The following is a 23,756-nucleotide window of genomic DNA, read 5'->3' as shown; positions in this document are numbered from 1 at the left end:
CTTTCTTGTTTTTCTTATCTATCAATGATGGCCTCTCAGCCTGTGCTCTCTCATACCGATGACTTGATTCAGGGCAACTTGTTCGCACAGGTATGGTTGTTTTAGGCTTTTAGCTTTGGCATGATTCCTCTTACGACCATGCTGCTTCTTTTGTGTCAAGCTTTTAATTCTCTTCAATTTCTCTTCTTGCTGTAACTTCTCAATCTTTTGTTTAGCTTTTTTTCTTTATGAAGTTTGAGTTCCCTGTTTGTTTTCTGATTTGATATTGTACGTTTAGACTTTTTGAGCTAGGTTTTAAATCAAAGGGTTTGAATCCTTTGAAAGAAGACAAGTTAATCTTAAATACATAGGTATTTTGTTGCTAGGGGACTAGAAGATGTGCCCTGCATCTTACTGTTGCAGAGACATGTACTCATCATCTCCCCCGTCTTGGGGGATGCCTTCTCACGTTCTTTATGTGGGGAGGTGCCCTTGATCAAACTGAAGGGATGTTCCCTCAAAACGATTCAAAACTATGGTTAGTATTGTCTAATACATTGCCTAATATTCTCATTTCTAAGGTCTGTGTCCTCCATCCCCAACAATCTGATTTAAGGTCTGATTTAGGTCTACTTTGCATTTCTATGCCCTGCAATCTATTATATGAATTTGCCTATGAAGTTATCCGAAATTCTAATAGTCTAACCTACATATTTCATGTCCAACTAGCTGATATAGAGGGCTAGTCGATATATTTCATATATAGTAGCTGTACAAATGTTGGATTTTTATTTTCTATTGCCTGGCAATATGTTATAGAGATCCAACTAGTGTGTCTAGTGCCAAAACATACACTGTATACTTACAAACTCTCCCAAGATTCTTACTTCCCATAATTGTGTACCCTTCTTACGAGTTTTGCAAACTGTGGATGTTTGATTATATAAGTTTGGTTTTACAACTCATATTATTAGGTAACTTGACACACCTTGATTTCAAAATTAGCATTTTTTCACCCATGCCCATGTGCATACTTGCACCTAAAAATTTGGCTATTTACCTTAGTGTTGATGTCTTCTCCTCTCAAGGAAAAGAGTCAAACCTCCTACGGCCTTGTTCAGGTTCAGGTTCGCTTTGTGTTTTTATAAAAATGATACTCCTCTTTTCATTTATATTATGATCATAATAATGAAAAATAATGATTTTTCATTATTATATAAATAATAATGAAAAATAATGATTAACAAGTATAATTAATTATGAAAGGGCATGTCTTGGGACATGATTCCCATGATGCTTTAATAATATTCAACTCTTCTTGCAACGTGTTCTGATTCATAGAATCTCTAAACATTTTTGGCCCTTGTAATTCATTGACAACTTTTAAAGCCTTGAAAAGAAATTATTTCTCCTACAGTCATCAATACTTGAACATTCAAAAATAATATCTTCTAGCATTTTAATCCTTGCATGCCAATATGCTTTGATCCAATGTTGCATTAATCGTTATCGGGATAATATCGGCGCGAGGAAAAAATCAGAAAAAATCATAATTATTGGGAAATAATAGGGAAAAAATCGTTTGGTACCAAAATATTCATTTTTTTCAACTTTTTTTAATATCTAAACCATCTACAACATAAAATAAATACATTGACACATAAATATGATAAAAGAACTAATATATAAGATGTTTAATATCATTTCTAGTGCTAAAATCACACATAACATTGAATCATGTCCTGAATAGTAAGTCTTGACTCATGAGTCCCAACTCAGCCTCAAAATATCAACAAAAAATATAATAATGTATCTCATCATGTCATAATGTCATATACAATAAAATGAAGAAAATAACGAAAGTCTAATCCTATTGATTTCCTTTGCCCCTCTTGCGAGAAAATGCCACAACTTTCCCTTTCCCTCTAGATGTAGAAGCTGGTGCTGGTGGAGTTGGCAGTGGAGTCTATTGTGCTCTCGAAGCTGAAGAACTAGAAGTAGGAGCTATAGGAGGTAGACCACGTCCTCTACTGGTGGCAGGGGTAGCCCGGGCAGGTGGTGTCACCTAGAAACATTACAATCTCCCAATTCTGAAATCTTGAAAAATTGATAACTCTGCTGGATTTTGAATGAAATCTAAAATTCTACTTTCTCCATATGAAATCCAATGAGGCCGGAACCACTCTCAAACATCCCGAGTCATTTCATGGTAATGTTAAAAATTTAGGTAAAAGGATGAAAATGAAGATTAAGGAGAATGTCACTTTTATTTTAAGAATTTAACATTACCATGAATAGCATATCAATACGAGGGCCTAGACTTGATCATTACGCTGCCCCACTCAAAAATTATTTGTTTCTTTAAAAAAAAATTGCATTTCGAACATTTAGCATCCCTTATAAAACCGCACTACCCCGATTTCCCGCGATAAATTTTTTTCCAAAAAAATCGGGTATAAAAAAAAATTGGCGATAATATCGGATATTACTCTTGATAATATTGGCAGTGGGAAATTATCGCGACAAAGCGATAATATCACGATATTATCGTGATTTTAACAACACTGCTTTGATCTGCTTGATTCTCTTCGCTGATGGAAGGCCTTGTTTGTTCTTTTGGAAATCACTAGGAGTATTGGTTCTACTAATAAAAGTCATTAAATCATTTTCAACGAATTGTTAAACATTCCAAATATTTCTTCAAGTACTAAAAAACTGAAGCAATTCTCTGAGACAAATTTCTCAAGTATAAATAAATTTCCATTATTTCCTTAATTATTCCTAGTCGCCTATTAATATTTACTGTGACATAGGATCTGGCACCATTTAACAATTTTTTCGTTTTCTTAACTTTTTGGGTTGTATTGGGGGTGATTGTTGCTGTAGCTTTAGGTGTTTGAATAGCTAAATGGGGCCTAAATAGAGGTTTGGGACTAAGAGATGTCTCTAGCTCACTTATCTTTCTTTTTGACCTCATATTTTCAACCTCTTCCTCAGTGAAGGTACAAGTCCTGTGGATGTGGTCTAATAGTTAGGTGGGGAGGTTTGGTACCCACAGGGCTCGTGGTCCAATCCTGAGTAGGACTATGTATGCCTGAGAGCTACTGCTCCAGGCTAGCTTCAGGCACGATTTCTTCAATTGGAAAAGAAAAGAAAAGAAACCAACTTTAATATGAAAATGACGAAGGCACCCTGATATGATTTAGATCAAGAGTTCGAAACCCACAATATGTTGTTCAAACCCTCAGATCTGTCTTCCCACAATGGTTCTTAGCTCAAGTGGTTGGGATTGCGGCTTACCACCCCACACACCCAGGTTCAAGTCTCGAGAGGCATTCTGTAGTCTGTATTGATTAGGCTCAAGGAGTAGGTGGCCCCAAGAGTTTTCACTCTGTTCTTGGTCAATACAGGATGTCTCGGTTCTTGCTTAGTCATTGAGTCTTTCATGTTAAAAAAAAAGACACAGAAGGATGTCTCAGTTCTTGCCTAGTCATTGGGTCTTTCATGTTAAAAAAAAATTTGCTTATTCATTGAGTCTTTCATGTTAAAAAAAAAGACACAGAAGGATGTCTCGGTTCTTGCCTAGTCATTGGGTCTTTCATGTTAAAAAAAAAGACACAAAGTGAGCAAGTGCATCCCTTTAGTCATGTGTAATTTCAGAAGTTCAATAGGTAAATTTTCAACATGTTTTAAAAATGGGGATGAAAACCAAATTTTTGAGCAAAAATTGTTCAAAAAACACCTTCAAAAAAAGTGTTAATTTTCGGAAAACATTTATTTATTTATTTTTTATTAAATCAAAAGTAAAATTTCAACATTTCGAAATAATGGGGTAAAATATTTTATCATGACCCCCAGAAAAACATTAAAATTTAAAAGAAATAATGAAAACACAGAATTAAAAAAAAATAAAAATTAAAACAATGAAAAAACACAAAACAAAAAAGTAAAAAAAAATAACAAAACATAAATTAAAATATATACTAAAATCAAAACATAAAAAAAAAAAAAAAACAAAAAAAAAAATCAAATATAAAAAAAAATCAATCATTAAAAATAAAAAAAATAGTAAAAAAAAATATTTAAAAATTTGGGGAAAAATATTTTAAACGATAAAAAAATTAGCAAAAAGAAAAAAAAAAAACAAAAATATGGAAAAGAAAAAATAACATTTAAAATAAACTAAAAATTACTTAGGTGAAAAAAAAAATTAAAAACAAACTAGGTTTTAAAAAATAAAAATTAACCAAAAAAAATTAAAAACTATTAAAATGTTGATTATTTAAAAAAATAAATATAAAATATATATAAAAAAGACAAAAATGAAAAATAAAAAATGTTTAAAAAATTATGTCATAAACCATTTGGAATATATATATATATATATATAAGCAAGTAAGAAATAGAGAAATTGAATTGAAAAATCCAATAGCAAAAATAAGGAAAGAAATAAAATAAAAACAAGCTAGTAAAAAAAAAATTAACGAAAAAAACTAGTACAATTAATTTTAAAAAACAAAAATTAATTCAAATTATAAAGAAAAAAACCAAAAAAATATGAAAATTGTTAAGATAATCTTCGGCAAAATCACATAACCAATCTTTTGTCGACGCGTTTCGAACCAACCAGTGTGGTTCATCGTCAGGACAAGTTGAAGATCTAATAGGCTTAGTTCGATTAAATAGAGTGTGCAGAGACTCCAACAGCTATATGAAAATTATTTTAAAAAAATAAAAAAATATTAAAATATAAAAAAAACCAAAATTTTTTTACATTAATTTTTTTTTTTAATTAAAAAAATTTATTATTATTAACTCTCCTTTTTTTAACAATTTTTTTTGTTTGTAATTTAAAAAAAAATCATTCAAAAATTTAATTTAATTTAATTAATTAATTAAAAAAAATTCATTAAAAATTTTAAATTTTTTTGAACGAATTAAAATTTTAAATTTAAAAATTTTAAAGAATTATATATATATATATAGATGGATTTTTTTAAGAACATTATTTTATTTATTTATTTATTTATTTATAATAAATTATTATATAATTTTTTTAAAACAATTTTTTTTTAATTATAAATTTTAAAATATATAATTATTTGAAAAAAAATTTAAGTTTAAATTTTTTTTATTTAAAATCATAAAATATATGAATATTATTTAAAAAAAATTAAACATACGAAATTTTTTAAATTTTAAATTTATTATTTCAAAAAAAAAAATTTAGTTTGCCCGCCCACCGACCACGTATGGTGGCGTGGTCGTGGGCAGACGATCCTGTGCGCAAGCTCTCTGCCCACGGCCACGCCACCACGGGCTGCCGGCGGGCGGACGTCGCGCAGACCCTCCGCCCACGGCTGCGCCATCGCGGGAAAAAAATTTAAATGTTAATTTATATTATTTATTTATTTTTATATTATATATTTTAATATTTTTTTGGTTTTTTAAATATATATATATATATATATATATATATATTTTTTTTTTTTTTTTTTTATATATATATCTGTTATAATTTGAGTTAATTTTTGTTTGTTTGTTTTTTTTTTAATATTAATTTTACTAGTTTTTTGTTTTTGTTGTTTTTAGTTTATATATATATATTTTGAAAATTTAATTAACGATGTATAAATATGTAGAATATAAAAAATGCAAAATATAGACTTTATTTAAATATGCAAAACAATAAAAACCTCACTACAAAAAAATAAAAATAAAAATAAAAACAAAAAAAATGAAGAAGAAGACCACTTCCAAAGTTATTAAATTTACAAAATAATTATTTACATTTCATACATTATAAAATTAAAAGTACAAAAAAAGTGTATGGTGTAGAATTACCACTTTTTTAAATAAACACCAAAATCACTACTATTATAAAACACAATGTACATAAAAAAATTTATAGTGCCAAAAATTATGCTTTAAAAAAAACATGTGTTTTGCATCACCTCTTTTCAAAATCGGGTCACTTTTTTGCTATCTCTACAAGACGGGTAACAGTGACAATATCAGTTCCCGTTTCAAAGTTTACGTTGTTAACTTAAGAAGTACTATTAGTCTGCTACAACCTTCAATCTACTATTGTCTACATAATCATTCTATGATGCATAATGAATCATTTCAAAATTTAAGTAGCAACTAACCTTTAAAGTCTAAAAGTAAAATTTAATAAAATGATAAACATGAACAAGTCATTAAACTTTAATTATAAATCTCAAATTAAGAGTCCAAAAAATAAGAACCTTGCGGGACCTGTCATCAGTGTAATGTATATCACAATCATTATTATTTACAAAGCACAAAGAGTATTACCATACTGATGCAGGAGCATCTGGACTTAGTCAGCAATCCATTGTCAAGAACTTAAGAAGTACTATTAGTGCTACAACCTACAATCTACTATTGTCTACATAATCATTCTATGATGCACGATGAATCATTTCAAAATTTAAGTAGCAACTAACCTTTAAAGTCTAAAAGTAAAATTTAATAAAACGATAAACATGAACAAGTCATTAACATTTAATTATAAATTCCAAATTAAGAGTCCAAAAGTTAAGAACCTTGCGGGAACTGTTATTAGTGTAATGTATATCACAATCATTCACAATCATTATTATTTATAGAAACAATGTAAACTTTGAAACGAGAACTGATACTGTTACCCGTTTCGTAGAGATAGCAAAAAAGTGACCTGATTTTGAAAAGGGGTGATGCAGAATGAACATGTTTTTTTCGAGCATAGTTTTGTAATGTATATCACAATTATTTAGAATTATTATTATTTATAGAAACAATGTAAACTTTGAAACGAGAACTGATACTGTTACCCGTTTCGCAGAGATAACAAAAAAGTGACCTGATTTTGAAAAGGGGTGATGCAGAATGAACATGTTTTTTTTAGCATAGTTTTTGGAACATGTTTTTTTTAGAGCATAGTTCTTGGAAGAAATGTCATGGGAAGGATAGTTTTATGTACATTACGTTTTAGAATGGTAGTGATTTTCATGCTGATTTAAAAAAGTGAGTATTCTGCATCACCCCCTTTTTTAAAAAGCCTGTTTTTTGGCTTTAAATTTTCTAATGTATAAAATGTAAATAATTATTTTGTAAATTTGATGTTTTTGAAGTGGTCGTTTTCTTCACATTTTCTTATTTTTTATTTTAATTTTAATTTTTTTTTTTAAGTGAGGTTTTTATTGTTTTGCATTTTTAAATTAGGAGGTCGATATTTAGAATTTTCGATATTCTACATATTTATATATCCTTAATTAATTTTTCAATCCACATGAAATAATTATTTCTAAAAAACAATATTTTTTAACAATGGACATAAAAATGACCATTTTTAACATAAATATAACTAAAAAACTACACGTTTTGATAATTTTTTGCTAGAATTGACATGTCAAAATCACAATTTTTATACGATAATTTTAACTAAAAATGGTTAAATAATAGCTTTTTTTTTATGAATTTCATGTCAAAAAAAAATAATAATCACTATTCTTCTTTTTTTTCTTTTTCTTTTTCTTTATTTATTTATTTCTTTCTTTTTTTTTTTTTTTTTTTTTCAAAAAATAATGATTAACTTAAAAATCAATGCGAAAATCACATATTACAAATATTGAACGTATAACAACCCTAATTGAGTGCTTATTCTTTTCATAAAATGTCAAAGTCAAAATATTGAAAGCTTGATTTACAAGCTTAACTTAAATTTAATCAACAATGTCACGTAATCCAAACTCTTCGTCTTCTAGAGTTTCTGTTTCCTTTTGCTCATTTTTCTCTTCTAATGGGTCTTTGATGTCTGCGAATCTCCCAATGTATGTCTTTCTAAACATTCCATGTAATGGTAGTTGGGGTTCCTTTGCCTTTTTTGCCACACGTGATTCACTAAAGGCCCATTTCTTCAACCCAATTTCTTGCATTGCATCTGGAAGAAATTGAAAAGCATTAATTCTTTGCTGAATGAAATTGCACTGTACTGGATCTTTTTCAATTGCAATGCAATTTCTTCCTTTTTGAAGGCAACATGCTAGTGTTGTACCTAATTATCAAGCACAAAAGAAATAATGAACTAAATTAGTATAATGACATATTAATTAAAAAATAACATATTGAAATTCAATTCCATATAATAAAACTTACCTGAGCTAGAAAATAAATCCAGAACCCAATCTCCTTCATTTGACTGCCGCAAAGACATGGCTAAATCGAGCTCCTAAATAACATTGGGTTACATTGTTTATGTGCTCAAACGGCTTGATCGAGTGCTTAAAAAAGGCTCAATTGGGCAATCATTTTTTCCACCCAAAAGTGTCATCTCTTGGAGTGAAATCATATCATATGTAGCTGAGACAGAGACATAAACAGTCATAATTCCTACACATATCCCTTATATAGGGATTTAGAGCACCAGTCATTCAAACAATACAATTTAATATGTAATTCCATTTATTGATATTATCTTTTGGGATGTTTTTATAAAAAAAAATTGAAAGGTTGTTAATATCCTCTCCTCTTATTGTTGCATTTATCCATACTTTAGTGATTAATAACTTCATAAATGAAACTAGAAATTGGTGAAGATAAATTGTGAAAACCAAGACTTACCCATTATGATCACTAGTTAAAAATGGTAGCAAGATCTTTGCATCAAAGAGGACACCACCAGGTAAGATTTTGACAAACCTTATTTAATGTAGTTGTTAGTCTATATAGACTATGATGCTTTCTGTTTTGATTTGTTAATATATTTGTTTTAAAAGAAAAAAATAAAGATAAATTTAGTACCAAAGATAACAATTTTTAATATAATTAAACTCAATTTTTAATTCTTATTTAAAAATATCTTATTTAATTTTAATTCAAATCTTAATTTTTATTTAAAAATCTCATCTAATTTAATCTTGTTTTTCATTTTTATTTAAATTAACTAAATATTTGACTAGATATTTTGAATGTTGGTGATTTTTCTTTTAGCCTTTCAAAATGATGAGTTCAATATATTATTCAACAGATATTACTGTCGACCCAGTGGATCTACAACAATAATTTCAACTATTAATCATTTCACAAACCCCTTGCCAACTATATGTCCAATGATTGACAATCTACCATGATAAAACATTACTCCCAATTAACATAAATATCCTTTCCTAGTTACGCAGAATTGTTGTAGTACTATACTCTCACTGAGTACATTCCTCTTTTAGAAATAAATACATCAGCTTGTTTAAAATCATCTACACTATGATTCCATGAAAAATCACATGCAATTGAGGGCTTACCCTTGAATCTCTTCCCCAAAACATATTCAAACTTCGTACGATGTAGGCAGCTCTTGGCCGAAATGACTTTAACCATATAAATTGTGAAAGGTACTAATAAAATCAAGAACGGAGATAAATACCTCAGAAGCAATAACATTGCAAGATGTGAAATATTCGCATTGCTATAATCAAGATTTGGATTCTAGTCCGGGGAAAAGGGGAGTTGTAAGGAAAATTATCGTGTCACAACTCTGACTACCAAGGACCACAGTGTAGGCAATCAACAAGCACTGGACGAATAGAATAGAAAATTGAGTTATGCAAGTGTGAAATTTTGAATTCACATTACTTTTATTAATATTCAAGGAATGGTAAATGCATTAGAAAAATAACCAAATGCAGTACAGCTTTATGACAGAGGCTGTAACAGAATAAAATAAATAAATAACCCAAAAAAAAGGTCTATCAATTTGTCAGGCTGTGCAAAACAGATACTTCAATGGTATGTGTCTCTCTAAAAGAAAATCTGAAGAAATCAAGACTAAATTCATCTAAGGCTAACGATGCAATTTTTAAATTAATAAGGAGATGTAAGTTAACTTTTCCAAGCAGCAGCAAAAAAAGGTCCAGCCAAACCACACCCACAAAAATATTGCACAAAATAGGAACTGCTCAATAAGCATATGGCAGTTAACCAAGTTTCCAGTTTTCTTCTCGATGCATACACAAACAAAAGGTATGTATAGAAACATTGCAGAGGTATAATGATAACTGTGTAGAGTGCATGTATGATAGTAAGGCGTTGGCTTTCCGAAAAAAAGTTTGTTGTTGGCATAGGAAATATACAGAATGTGTATGAAAACTTTCTTTAGTTAATGATAATAACATATACACTGCCGAGGTGTATGTAAACCGATCACTGGCAAAGCATTCTAGTATATCATCCATAGGCAACAAACCCAATGCCCGGCAGAGTCGTATTTATTCAACAAAAATAAAAAAGGAATTGTCATCACACACTCGCTGTATGTGGTGGATCTAAAGCCAGGATTTACAGTCACTCTCGAGAACCTTTCCCGGAGGCAATCAATACCACACATTCAGATCACGAAGAATAAATCTAGCACAAAATTATTGAAGATCTGCCAATAGATAACCAAAACATTCAATGTCCAACTCATTGAAGGGATCAAGGATTTCCCCTCGTTATAAGATTCGTAGCAGATGGGGCGATTCTGAGAATCGCCGGGTGGGGCGATTATGAGAATCGCCCCATCTGCTACGATTTTCAGAATTGCTGAGAATTGCCCCACCACCGCCCTGCCACCACCTGGGCAGTGGCGGGGCAATTCTCAGAATCGCCCCACCACCCGGCGATTCTAAGAATCGCCCCATCTGCTACGAATGGTGATAACTCGCATATCGAATGAAACTTCGCATATCTAATGATAATTGCCGTTATAATTCACATAGCCGGTGTGATAACTCGGGAGATAACGACTTCTTCTGTGGAAACTACGAGCCTCCCATCTGGGCGTACTGCAGTACCATGGAAACTCCAACGCGTACTTGACCTGAACAACAGTGATCATGTCAAATGACTGGAAATCAAAGATTAATATACCATTGGTTGAAAGGAGTACAAGTACAATCTTAAAATTTTGAATACATGAGAATTGTGGAGTAAATATGCACATTGAGCGTCAAAAATTGTCATTTTGAAAGAGAAGGAAGGAGGGCTTATGTGTTTGCCACTCCAAGTTGGGTCTTTCCCCAACTGCCCGTGCCGTTTCGAGGGCATACGATCGGCATCGGAGCAAGATGTCTTCCAAGTCTCGTGCTTTGAATGTTCTGTTGGTTGTAGGTGATTGCATTCTGATCGGTCTTCAGCCAATTCTGGTTTACATGTCTAAAGTTGATGGCAAGTTCAATTTTAGTCCTGTGAGTGTTAATTTCCTCACAGAGGCAGCAAAAGTTCTGTTTGCCATTATCATGCTCTTGTTCCAGGCCCGAAGACAAAAAGTAGGAGAGAAATCTCTTCTCTCTCCATCCACAATATTGCAGGCAGCTCGTTCAAATTACCTTCTTACTGTGCCAGCATTTTTGTATGCTATTAATAATTATCTGAAGTTCATCATGCAACTTTATTTCAATCCAGCGACAGTGAAGATGTTAAGAAATTCCAAGGTTCTGGTTATTGCATTGCTGTTAAAATTCATCATGCGCCGGAAGTTCTCAATAATGCAGTGGGAAGCACTGGCTCTTTTGCTGGTTGGGATCACTGTGAATCAACTTCGTTCATTACCAGAGGGGACCATTGGGTTAGGTCTTCCAGTTGCAACTGGTGCCTATCTGTGTACATTACTTTTTGTTAGGTTTTGGTTATTGCATTGCTGTTAAAATTCATCATGCGCCGGAAGTTCTCAATAATGCAGTGGGAAGCACTGGCTCTTTTGCTGGTTGGGATCACTGTGAATCAACTTCGTTCATTACCAGAGGGTACCACTGGGTTAGGTCTTCCAGTTGCAACTGGTGCATATCTGTGTACATTACTTTTTGTTACTGTGCCATCTTTGGCCTCGGTTTATAATGAATATGCCTTAAAGAGCCAGTTTGAGACAAGCATCTACCTTCAGAACTTGTTTTTATATGGATATGGGGCGTTCTTCAATTTTGTTGCAATCCTTGTAATGACCATCTTTAAAGGGGCAGATGGTTTGAATATTCTCCAGGGTCACTCGAGGGCAACAATGCTGTTAGTGTTTAATAATGCAGCACAGGGCATTCTTTCCTCCTTTTTTTTAAATATGCTGATACAATCTTGAAGAAATATTCTTCAACTGTAGCAACAATCTTTACAGGCCTAGCTTCTGCTGCATTATTTGGCCATACATTAACCATTAACTTTATTTTGGGCATTTCCATAGTTTTCATTTCCATGCACCAGTTCTTTTCATCCCTTTCAAAGCCTAAAGAGCAGACAAACAATGGAACTGTTGAAATGCTGGATATTCAACCTAATCATAGGCCAAAGGAGTCATCTTTCATAAACATGGCAGTTGGAGCTACAGAGGATGCAAGTCATAGTATTGGAATGGCACATGAAAGAGAGCCACTTCTTCCCACTTAATCCTCAGGGTCAGGCAACCAATAGAATAGACATGATTTTTTGACTCGTTATTTGGTACAGCATAGGTCAACCATTTCATTCAATCTGTAACAATAAGCAGCTGTAATTTCTTATCCAGCTCCTCTGGTGTCTTCTTTATTTTCATATCTTTTGATATGCAACTCTAAAGCGGCAAGCAAAAAATTTCAAACGAGAAGCTACCTACATTGAGTTCTCTTGACGTGGTGTACTGAAGCTTACATGATGCATGAGAAATGGTCATCATGCCATTTGACTTCATTATAGGCTAAAATAAGCACATGATGCAATAGTTAGTTAATTTAATGTCATTCTACTCATGCCATTTGGCTTAATTATAGGCTAAAATAAGCACATGATGCAATAGTTAGTTAACTAGTTTGTTGTATTTCATACTAAGTATAAATACTTATGTGTTTTTTCACTAGGAAGTGGCTGCCTTCCTTCATACTAGGAAATAAGTTTTAATTAGTTTTGTTTACTTGGTACTAAGTATAAACACTCAAAAATGGTCGTATTCCTGGACACTAAGGGAAAAAAACACTAGAATTTAGTAAGAAGTTATTATAGTTAAGTAGTTTTTGTATAAAAATTAAGAGAACTAAGTTTAAGGGATTTTATTGTTTTGGTGTTTAATCATTTTTTCCTGAAATTCAAAGAGTAATTGCTTCCAATCTTGCTGGTTAGTGTGTGTACGCTTGTGATTACGCAAGGGTGACTCTAAAGAAGTGGTAATGCTAATTTTAAGTTATTTTTCTATGTGAGTATATAAATATGTTTTCTTTCTTTCCATATATATTTCAATGAATTCAATTTGCTATTTTGTAACTTAGGAAATATTTCATTTTTTTATATTTGTAAATTATTTAATTGTTTTTGTAAAATAGCTATACTCTATTTTATCCACTATATTGTATTTTATAAAACATATTCATACTGTATTTTATTAGATGTACCTTATTTTCTTCCCAGTGGTTATACCTTGTTTCTTTCAATAGCCCTTGCAATTATTTCATAAACAATAGTTGTAGTAAATTTATATAGCAACATTGTAGCCCTAGTAATAGATTTATTTTCTACAAATAGTATACTTGTTGAATTGAATTTTTGCAGACATAAAAAACTAGTTTTATCATTGTAAGAATTTTTAATTGTTAAATTGATTTTAAACTATTGTACATATTAGTAATAACTATTGACTAGTTTAATTGAGCCAATTATAGTATGTAATTAACTTTATATCACTTGTTAATAATTGGTAATTGTTAATAATTGGTAAATTCACTTAGAGACGAGTAAACGTGAAATGAATAGCCAATTTGAAAGCTCATGACACAACATTGATATATAAAGTAGATTTTATATAAGAGATTGTAGGAGCTTGTCACGTGCAATAGATTTGGATTATTGATCCGACCATTAATTCAATGGATGGTGTTTGACATGAAAAGATTGAAATATGTTACTCATGAAGTAGATGGTGGGATTGAAACAAAAAAAAACATAGCACCGTTGATGTTGATGTTATGGTTGAGAACATGTTGAATTTATACTTAGGAAAGAAAAATGATATTCTACCAAAAACATTAATGTGTTTATTTCTTCATAAACAACTTTATTTGGCACATAAAAATTTGATTTTACTAGCATTATTTTAAAAGTTTGAAAATTGACCCTAAAAAAAAAATCATCGTTCCAGTATCATCACTTTTTCGTTTTGAAGCTATTTTTGCACGAAAATTTTGTAGTAAATTTCATAGTCGCTACCATTTTTAAAACATGTTCAAAATTGACCCCTAAAAAATAAAATAATTGTTCTAGTATACATACTTTTCGTTTTTAGCACTGTTTTTGATGTTTTTTTCAGGGTTTTTTTGCCAGAGTTCCCGTTTTGAGTTTATAGTTCCCGTTTCAAAGTTTACATTGTTTAGAGCACAAAGAGTATTACCATACTGATGCAGGAGCATCTGGACTTAGTCAACAATGTGATGGTTTGTTCACATGTTGTGGCTAAATGAGTTGAATTTCACTGACTTGAGTGGTCAAAAGTCAGTTTTAGTCGAGAGGGTTGGATCTCTCGAAAATGATCTGTAATTCATTATTGTAATAGTTAGGAAATTGTCTTATTTTAGACTAAGGGATAAAGTTGTTAGTGTAGGCATGTAATGGAGCTTGAAAATAGAGATTTGACTGTTAGATTGATTAAAAATAGAGATCGAGTTGTTCGTACAATTAGAATAGGATTTGATTCATAAAAAGAAGAAAATGTAATGAAGAAGGATTAGCTGAGATAATTGAGGATTGAGTGAGAGGCAAGAGTTGAGTGATAGATAGGTTTTGAGGTTGGAACAAAGGTCTGTAAAATTGCTGTAATTGAGCGAGAGGGCCAAGACTCTGTAATTATCTTTATATTGAAGAAATTGATTCAGTGTGTGATTGCGTGTCAATTCTGGTGAAGACTCTCATTTACTTCTGTGCATTTGCGCTTTGAAGCGCATTCGGGTATTTTCTCTGTTTTTCATATTTTAATTCTTAATTTCAGTATTTAAGTGTTAATCATGGTCATTAGCATTAAGGACGGGGGTAGAAGAGCACAGAAAAGTTTGATCGTGGTTGAAGGCCCGTACTCCATCTTAACGATCGATTTAAAGTACAACTGCTTACATCATAGTCAACGGCGGGGTTAAGCCTGGTTTTAACCCATGCGATAGTCGAAGAACTGTTAGTCGAAGGATTTGATGAACTCTACTAACCAATGGATATCGGGGTTTAAAGTGATCGGAGGTTAAGTCTAAACCCGGACTTGAACTTTTATAGATCAAGGTTTATAAACCATATTGGCTCTGTGAGGCGGGTAAGTGTCGCGCAAGTTCCCTATGCGGTGTCGCTGTCAACTTTTGGATGACTGATTGATTGTTGACTATTGGATTAGATCGCATCGCATCGCATCATTCAGGAGTGAATGAACCTTGGCCGGGCGGAATTGCGATTTGCGATGTCACTGCCGACCGTTAGATCTGGAGAAAGGAGATCAACGGTGTACAGCGAAGCCCCTGTCTTCTAAAGGGAAAGTCAACGTGGAACCGGTTGCTGTTCAGATGCTGTTCAATTGCTGTTTAGTTGCTATTCAATTGACCTTCTGCGTCAATTTTTGGTATTAGAGCACAAAGATTGAGTTTGACTGTAGTAAACATGCCGCCAAGGAGAGGAGCTGGCATAGGTCGAGGAAGACCTGAAGCAAATGTAGTTCTGCTGGAGGAGATCCGGAGTCTGCGTACAAGGATGGACACAATGGAGATTGCGCAGAGGAGAACACCTGATGAAGGAGATGTCAGTGCTGCAGAAGAATCTTCTGAGGAAGAAGAAGAGGAGGAAAATGAAACTACCAAAGTTATCAAGATGTTGGCTAAAGTAGGTGGAAAACCAAAGGTGGAAATTCCTGTGTATGAAGGGAGTCTCAATGCAGAAGAGCTAATGGATTGGATCAGTTCACTGGACAAATATTTTGACTATGAAGAGGTTGATGACAAAAAGAAGGTGAAATTTGTAGTTACCAGATTGAAGGGTCATGCAGCTATTTGGTGGGTTGAACTACAAACATTTAAAACAAGAAAAGGAAAGTCTAAGATCAAGCAATGGGACAAAATGGTGAGTAAAATGAGAGCTAAATTTATGCCAGAAGATTATCAGTTAAATCTTTTCAAACAGTTACAAAATTTAAGGCAAAAAGGAATGTCTTTTAAAGAATACACATAAGAGTTTTATAGATTGAGTATTAGAGCAAGACATGCAGAAGATGATATGGAGAAGGTAGCCAGATATATCAATGGCTTAAAATATGACATACAGGATGAGATCAACTTGTTGAGTTTGAAGACCATTGAAGACGCTTATCAAGCAGGTTTGAAGGCAGAAGAGAAGATGTTGAAAAAACAAAATCAGAGGAATAAAGGGAAAAGTTCAGTAAGAGGTAGAGGAACTACCAGACCAAGGTTTCAACAACATCAAGCACGAAGCAGGAAGTTCAAGTAGCAGACCACCACACAGGGGAGATTTTAATAGAAGAAGATTTGCACCCAGAGGAAGAGGCCGAGGAAGAGATATTCGGTGTTACACGTGTGGAGAATGGGGACATGTATTATGGGACTGTCCTCATAATAAAACAAGAAGTTAGAGGAATGCGAATGTGGCTCAAGCAAAGCCAGAAACACCTCGAATTATAGAAAGGAAGAATCCCCTGAAGTAGGAGAATCCCTGTTGTTGAAGAGGGCATTGCTTAAGGCAGAGAAAGAGACTGAAGAACCAACTCAGAGGAAGAGTTTATTCAAAACTACATGCAAATCCAAAGGTAACTATTGTAAAGTGATAATTGACAGTGGAAGTACTGATAACCTTGTTTCGACAGAGATGGTGGACAAGTTAGGATTAGTGAAGACAGTACACCCTACTCCTTACAAAGTGTCATGGTTGCAGAAAGGACATCAGATTATTGTGACAAAACAATGCAAGGTAGAGATATAGATTGGTACGTATAAGGATGTGATATTGTGCGATGTAATGCCAATGGATGTATGCCATGTATTGCTGGGAAGATTGTGGCAGTTTGATCGGAAAGCTATTCATGATGGGAGGAAAAATACTTATACTCTGGAGAAGAATGGAAATAAACATACACTGCTGCCATTGAAGGATGACGCTGACAAAGGAGCACCTGGAAACAGTGTTATGCTGATGAGTGGAAAGGAGTTGTTGCAAGAGGTAGGAAAAGGTGAAGAAATGCATTTTGCTGTCGTAGGGAGACCTAAGGTAATTTTAACTTCCACAAACTTAGATGATTTACCTGAAGAAATCAAAACTCTGTTAAATGATTTTGCTGATATTATTGTGGATGAGTTGCCAAATGCATTACCACCAATCAGGAGTATTAGTCATCATATTGATCTAATACCAGGAGCAAGTTTGCTAAACAAAGCAGCATACAGATTAACTCCTCAAGAGAATGCAGAAGTTGGAAGACAAGTGCAATAACTAATGGATAAGGGACTAATCAGAGAGAGTCTTAGTACATGTGCTATGCCAATAGTACTCAGTTTAAAGAAAAGAGGTGAATGGCGTATGTGCACAGATTCCAGAGCCATAAACAAGATCACTATCAGGTATAGATTTCCTTTGACACGCATGGATGATTTGATGGATTGTTTGAGTGGGTCAAAGTATTTTACTAAAATAGATCTGAAGAGTGGATATCATCAAATAAGAATTAGAGAAGGAGATGAATGGAATACTGCATTTAAAACAAACAGTGGGTTGTATGAGTGGTTAGTGATGCCTTTTGGACTCACTAATGCACCTAACACGTTCATGAGATTGATGAATGAAGTCTTGAAGGAATATGCAGGCAAGTTTGTTATTGTTTATCTCGATGATATTCTAGTTTTTAGTAAAAGTAAAGAAGAACATCTAGAGCATCTTAAATTGGTTTTAAAAACTCTGCAGGAAGAGAAGCTACTGATAAATCTGAAGAAATGTAGTTTTATGAAAGAAGAATTAATTTACTTGGGATTTGTAGTTTCTAAAGAAGGGTTGAAAATGGATCCAGAGAAAGTCCAAGCAATTTGGAACTGGCCTATTCCAAGGAATATATTTGAGGTAAGAAGTTTTCATGGTCTTGCAAATTTTTATGGAAAATTTATCAGAGGGTTTAGTCAGATTTGTGCACCAATTCTTGAAACAATCAAGGAGACTAATTAGCCGTTCAAGTGGACAGAAGCAATAGACAGGAATTTTAAGTTGCTGAAGAGGAAAATCACAGAGAAACCAATTTTAGCTTTACCCGATTTTGGAAAAGTATTTCAAGTTGAAACTGATGCTAGTGGAGTTGCAATTGGAGCAGTTTTGAGTCAGGAACAGAGACCAATAGTGTACTTCAGTGAGAAATTAAATGAAGCGAAGAAGAAGTATTCTTCTTATGATAAATAATTTTATGCTATTGTACAAGCCTTAAAAAAATGGAGACATTATTTGCTACCAAAGGAGTTTATATTGTATTCTGACAATCATGCATTATAGTTCATAAACAATCAACCGAAATTAAACCAAAAACATGCCAAGTGGGTGGAGTTTTTGCAGAGCTTTACTTTTGTGATAAAGCACACAAGTGGTAAGTTGAATAAAGTCGCTGATGCCTTAAGCAGGGTAAATTTCATTGTGCAAGAATTAAAAGTTGGTGTTGTAGGATTTGAAGAAATGGTTGAAATGTATAAAGATGATGCAAATTTCAAGGATATTTACACAGCAGTACAAAATCCAATAGCTCATAACCGAAGTAAGTGGTTAGATTATCTTATCCAAGGAGGTTTATTGTTTAAAGGCAACAAGTTGTGCATTCCCAAATGTTTTATGAGGGAAAACATAATAAAGGAGAAACATAGTGGAGGATTATCTGGTCACTTTGGATAAGACAAAACCTTTGCTCAGGTAAATACTTTTTATTATTGGCCAAACATGTAGACTGATGTTAAGAGATTTATTGAGAAGTGCATGATATGTCAGCGTGCTAAAGGGAGAAGCCAGAATACAGGGTTGTACCAACCATTGCCAAAGGAGGAATGATTCCGTTTATGTTGTGGTAGATAGATTTTCCAAAATGGCACATTTCATTGCATGTAAAAAGACTAGTGATGCAACACATATTGCTAATCTATTTTTTTCAAAATTGTAAGATTACATGGATTGCCTGTAAGTATTGTGTCTAATAGAGATACAAAGTTTGTAGGGCATTTCTGGAGAACTCTTTGGAAGAAACTAGGAACTAACTTCAGTGTCAGTTCAACATACCATCCTCAAACAGATGGACCGACTGAAGTAGTAAACAGAAGCTTGGGGAACATATTGAACAGTTTAATGTATCAAAATCCTAAGCAATGGGATTTAGCACTAGCTTAGGCTGAGTTTGCTTATAATGACACTCCAAACTGAAGCACTGGAATGAGTCCATTTCAGATTGTTTTTGGGATGAATCCAAGAGGTGTGTATGAGCTCAGAAATTTGGGTAAACAGGAGATAAGAAGTGCAAAAGCTGAAGAGTTTAACAATATAAATTTTGAAACGGGAACGGATACTGTTACCCGTTTTGTAGAGATAGCAAAAAAGTGACTCGATTTTGAAAATGGGTGATGCAGAACACACATGTTTTTTTAAAGCATAGTTTTTGGCACTATAATTTTTTTTTTTTTTGGTTTTTTTTGTTTTGTTTTATGTACATTTGCGTTTTAGAATGGTAGTGATTTTGATGTTGATTTAAAAAGGTGGTAATTTTACACCATGCCCTTTTTTAAGAGGTTTTTTTTTTTTTTTTTGGTTGAACTTTTAATTTAATAATGTATGAAATGTAAATAATTATTTTGTAAATTTAATAACTTTGGAAGTGACTTTCTTTTTCATTTTTTTTTTTTTTTTTTTTTTGGTGAGGTTTTTATTGTTTTGCATATTTAAAGAAAGTCGATATTTTGCATTTTTGATACTCTACATATTTATACATCGTTAATTAAATTTTCAATCCATATAAAATAATTGTCACTAAAAAACATATATAAAAAAGACAAAAATGAAAAATAAAAAATGTTAAAAAAAATTATCTCATAAATCATAAAAGAATTTGGAAAAAAAAAAAAAAAAAAAAAAATATAAAATTAAGTAAGTAAAAAATAGAGAAATTTAAAAAAATATTAGCAAAAACTAAGAAAAAAATATTAAAAACAAGCTAGTTTAAAAAAAAAATAAAAAAAATAAAAAAATAAGTAAAATTAATATTAAAAAAAACAAAAATTAACTCAAATTATAAAAAAAAAACCAAAAAAATATGAAAATTATTTAAAAAAAAAAACTCAAAAAATATTAAAATATTAAAAAGCCAAAAAAAATTGAACATTTAATTTTTTTTTAACATTATTATTATTATTTTTAAAACAATCTTTTTTTTTTCTTATTTTAAAAAAAATCATTAAAATTTTTTTAATTTTTTTTCAACGAATTAAATTTCTTAATTTAAAATTTTAAAGAATCACTAAAAAAAAATTAAAAATTAATTTTTTTTTAATGGATTTTTTTAAAAACAATTTAATTTAATTATTATTATTATTTTTAAAATAATTACTATATATATATATATTTTAAATTTAAAATTATATAATAATTATTTAAAAAAGTTCTATACGTTTAAAAATGTTTAATTAAAAAATTTAAAACATATAATTATTATTTAAAAAAACATTATACATAATTTTTTTTTTTTAAGTTTTTAATTTTTAAATTTATATTTATTATTTAAAAAAAAATATTTTCGTTTCCCGCCTCCCATGGGAATTGGACGAACGCCCCTCGGTTGCCCGTGGGCGGAGAGTCCTACGCGCAGGACCCTCCGCCCACGGCCGCGCCACCACGGATGAGAAACGATTTATTTATTTATTTTTATTTTTTAATTAATTATATATATATATATATATATAAAACGATTTTTTAAAATTTTAAATTAAAAATTTTAATTTGTTTAATTTTTTTTTTAAATTGTTTATTTATTATTATTATTTTTTTTCTAAATAGGAAAAAAGGCTCGTTTTAAAAAAAATTAATAATAATAATTTTTTTAATAAAAAAAAATTGTTTAAAAAAATTTAAATGTTCAAATTTTTTTGGGTTTTTTTATATTTTAATATTTTTTGGGTTTTTTTTAAAATAATTTATATATATATATATATATTTTTTTTAATTTTAATATTTATTTATTTATTATTATTTTTTTGACTTAATTTTTTTTTTTTTAATATTAATTTTACTAGTTTTTTTTTGGTTAATTTCTCTATTTTTACTTACTTAATTTTATATTTTTATTATTATTATTATTATTATTTCTCCAAATTCTTTTATGGTTTATGAAATAATTTTTTTTTTTTTTTTTTGTCTTTTATATATATATATATATATATATATATATTTTTAAGTAATCAACATTTTAATCTTAATTTTAAGTAGTTTTTAATTAATTAATTAATTTATTTCTTTTAATCTAGTTTGTTTTTAATTTTTTCTTAAATTTTATTTTATTTTATTTATTTATTTTATTTTTACCTACTTAATTTTTAGTTTATTTTAAATGTTATTTATGGATTTATTTATTTTTTGATTTTTTTTGGTTCGTTTTTTATTTTTATTTTTTTGTTTTGTTTTTAGTATGTATTTTAATTTATGTTTTGTTATTTTTTTTAACCTTTTTTTTGTTTTAGTTACTTATTATTTATATACTAAGTCACCTGACACGAGGATTCGGGACACGTAGGATTCGGGATTCGTGGTGTCGGATTCGGGAAACGCTGACCCCGGAACAAGACACGGTTAGGACACGTTATATATTATTTTATTAAAAATTATATATATATATATATATATATATATTTAAAATATATATATATATCTTAAAAATTAGTTATTAGCATATTTCTTACACAAATTTTAATTAATGATACAAATTTATTGATTTCAAACATAGATCTTCATCTATAGCTATTAGCATGCATAGTACATACAAAATTCAAATAAATGTCAGTGGTACTGGTCACATAAATGAGTTACTAATGAAATTTCCCTGTGCCAAGTGTGCCAAATAATTAGAAAATTTTCAGTACTTTCTGAGCTGTACTGGAGCACTTTGAAACAAACAGTGAAAATTATAATAAGGTTATGCCACTGTCATATTAGATTTATGCACATTGCAGATGTGAGGGGTTTTTATGTTGATTTAAGTTTGATTTTCTCACTGTTATGAAACTAATAGGACAGCTGTAGCAAAATGATGAAGTAGGAAACATTAGGAGATCAAACCCTGGAGGCTCAACCACTAGAAGTCTAGAACCCACTTGCACGAGAACCTAACTTCAATGCTTCTGCAAACCCACCAGGATCAGCTCAAGAAACAAACATTTGCTGAAGCCTGACAGTGACTGATATGAAAGAAAAGGAAGAAGATAAAGCAAAACAGTCATTGCCAGAGAGCTTTTGCACAACTCCCAGTCTCAGAGTCATTGATGTATATTAGTATTAGCTTCCAATTTGGAAACAGTGGTCTTGTTGGTCTATACAGAAGCAGTGAATGCGAATGAAAACAGCGAACTTAAACCCCTAAAAACGAATCCGAAACCAAAAATCGTTCCAAAAATCGTGACACGTTCCAAATTTTTCTGACACGCTCATGACACGACGTACCCGGATATGACACGACGAGTCATGGAAATATGACACGTGTCAGGACAGAATCGTGTCCGATTCGTCCGATTCGGGATTCGTCCAGGGGTTAGGACGAATCCGGTTTCATAGTTTATATATATATATATATGTTTTCATTATTTCTTTTAAATTTTAATGTTTTTCGGGGTCATGATAAAATATTTTTCACCATTATTTTGAAATGTTGAAATTTTACTTTTGGAAAAAAAAAAGTATTTTACCAACGTTAACACTTTTCGTTTTGAGGGTGTTTTTTGGACAATTTTTGCGCAAAAATTTGGTTTCACTGCCATTTTTAAAACATATTGAAAATTCACCCAAGAAAAAAAAAAGGTGTTATTCTAGCATCAACAGTTTTCGTTTTTAACACTGTTTTTGATGTTTTTTCGAGGTTTTTTGGCCATAGTTCCTGTTTTGAGTTTATAGTTCCTGTTTCAAAGTTTACATTGTTGTTTGCAGAGCAGATGCAGTGAATACAAGAAGATGTCAAAGGCAGATTGCAGGAAAGCAGTGGCAAATACAAACAAAGAGTAGATATGAAAAAAAGAGAGAATTCCAAGTGGGAGATTTAGTGATGGTGTATTTGAGAAAAGAAAGATTTCCTGCTAAGACTTGCAATAAACTAAAAATGAAAAAGATAGGACCATGTAGAATTGTAAGAAAGTTTTTACCTAATGCTTATGAAATTGAATTGCCGGAAGGGATTGGAAAATCACCTATCTTCAATGTTGCAGATTTGTATTTGTACAAAGAGACAGAGATAGAGCTACAGGAGGAAACTACAAAAGATGAAGTTCAAACTTTGAACTGGGAAGAACAAATGCCAAAGACAGTTAAGAGAGAGGTGGAAGCTGTTTTGGAGAAAAGAGTATCCAAAAGAACCAGAGGACAACCAATGGAGGATGTTAGTTGGTTGACAACAGTAGAGTTGCAGAAGTATGGAGTAAACCTTGAAAGTCTGAGTGATGATTCTTTTCTTCCCCAAGAGTCTGATGCAGGGGCATTTGGACTTAGCCAACAATGTGATGGTTTGTTCACATGTTGTGGCTGAATGAGTTGAATTTCAC

At 31.4% G+C, this 23,756-nt stretch overlaps 1 protein-coding gene and 1 pseudogene across 15 annotated transcripts in view; both read left to right on the top strand.

Annotated features, from left to right (window-relative positions):
* The window catches only part of LOC149218439 (NAC domain-containing protein 54-like), a 272,481-nt gene that overhangs the window by 3,054 nt on the left and 245,671 nt on the right, over positions 1–23,756 (top strand). The gene's annotated exons all lie outside the window — the stretch shown is intronic.
* LOC149218440 (CMP-sialic acid transporter 2 pseudogene) lies at positions 10,986–12,561 on the top strand (annotated as a pseudogene).

Source organism: Pinus tabuliformis, chromosome Q, assembly GCF_031772625.1.
Source record: "Pinus tabuliformis cultivar Carrire ecotype Pingquan chromosome Q, CPIR1, whole genome shotgun sequence".
Lineage (NCBI taxonomy): Eukaryota > Viridiplantae > Streptophyta > Pinopsida > Pinales > Pinaceae > Pinus > Pinus tabuliformis.
The sequence above is the reverse complement of the archived record's forward strand: the minus strand, read 5'-3'. Positions and strand labels throughout refer to the sequence as shown.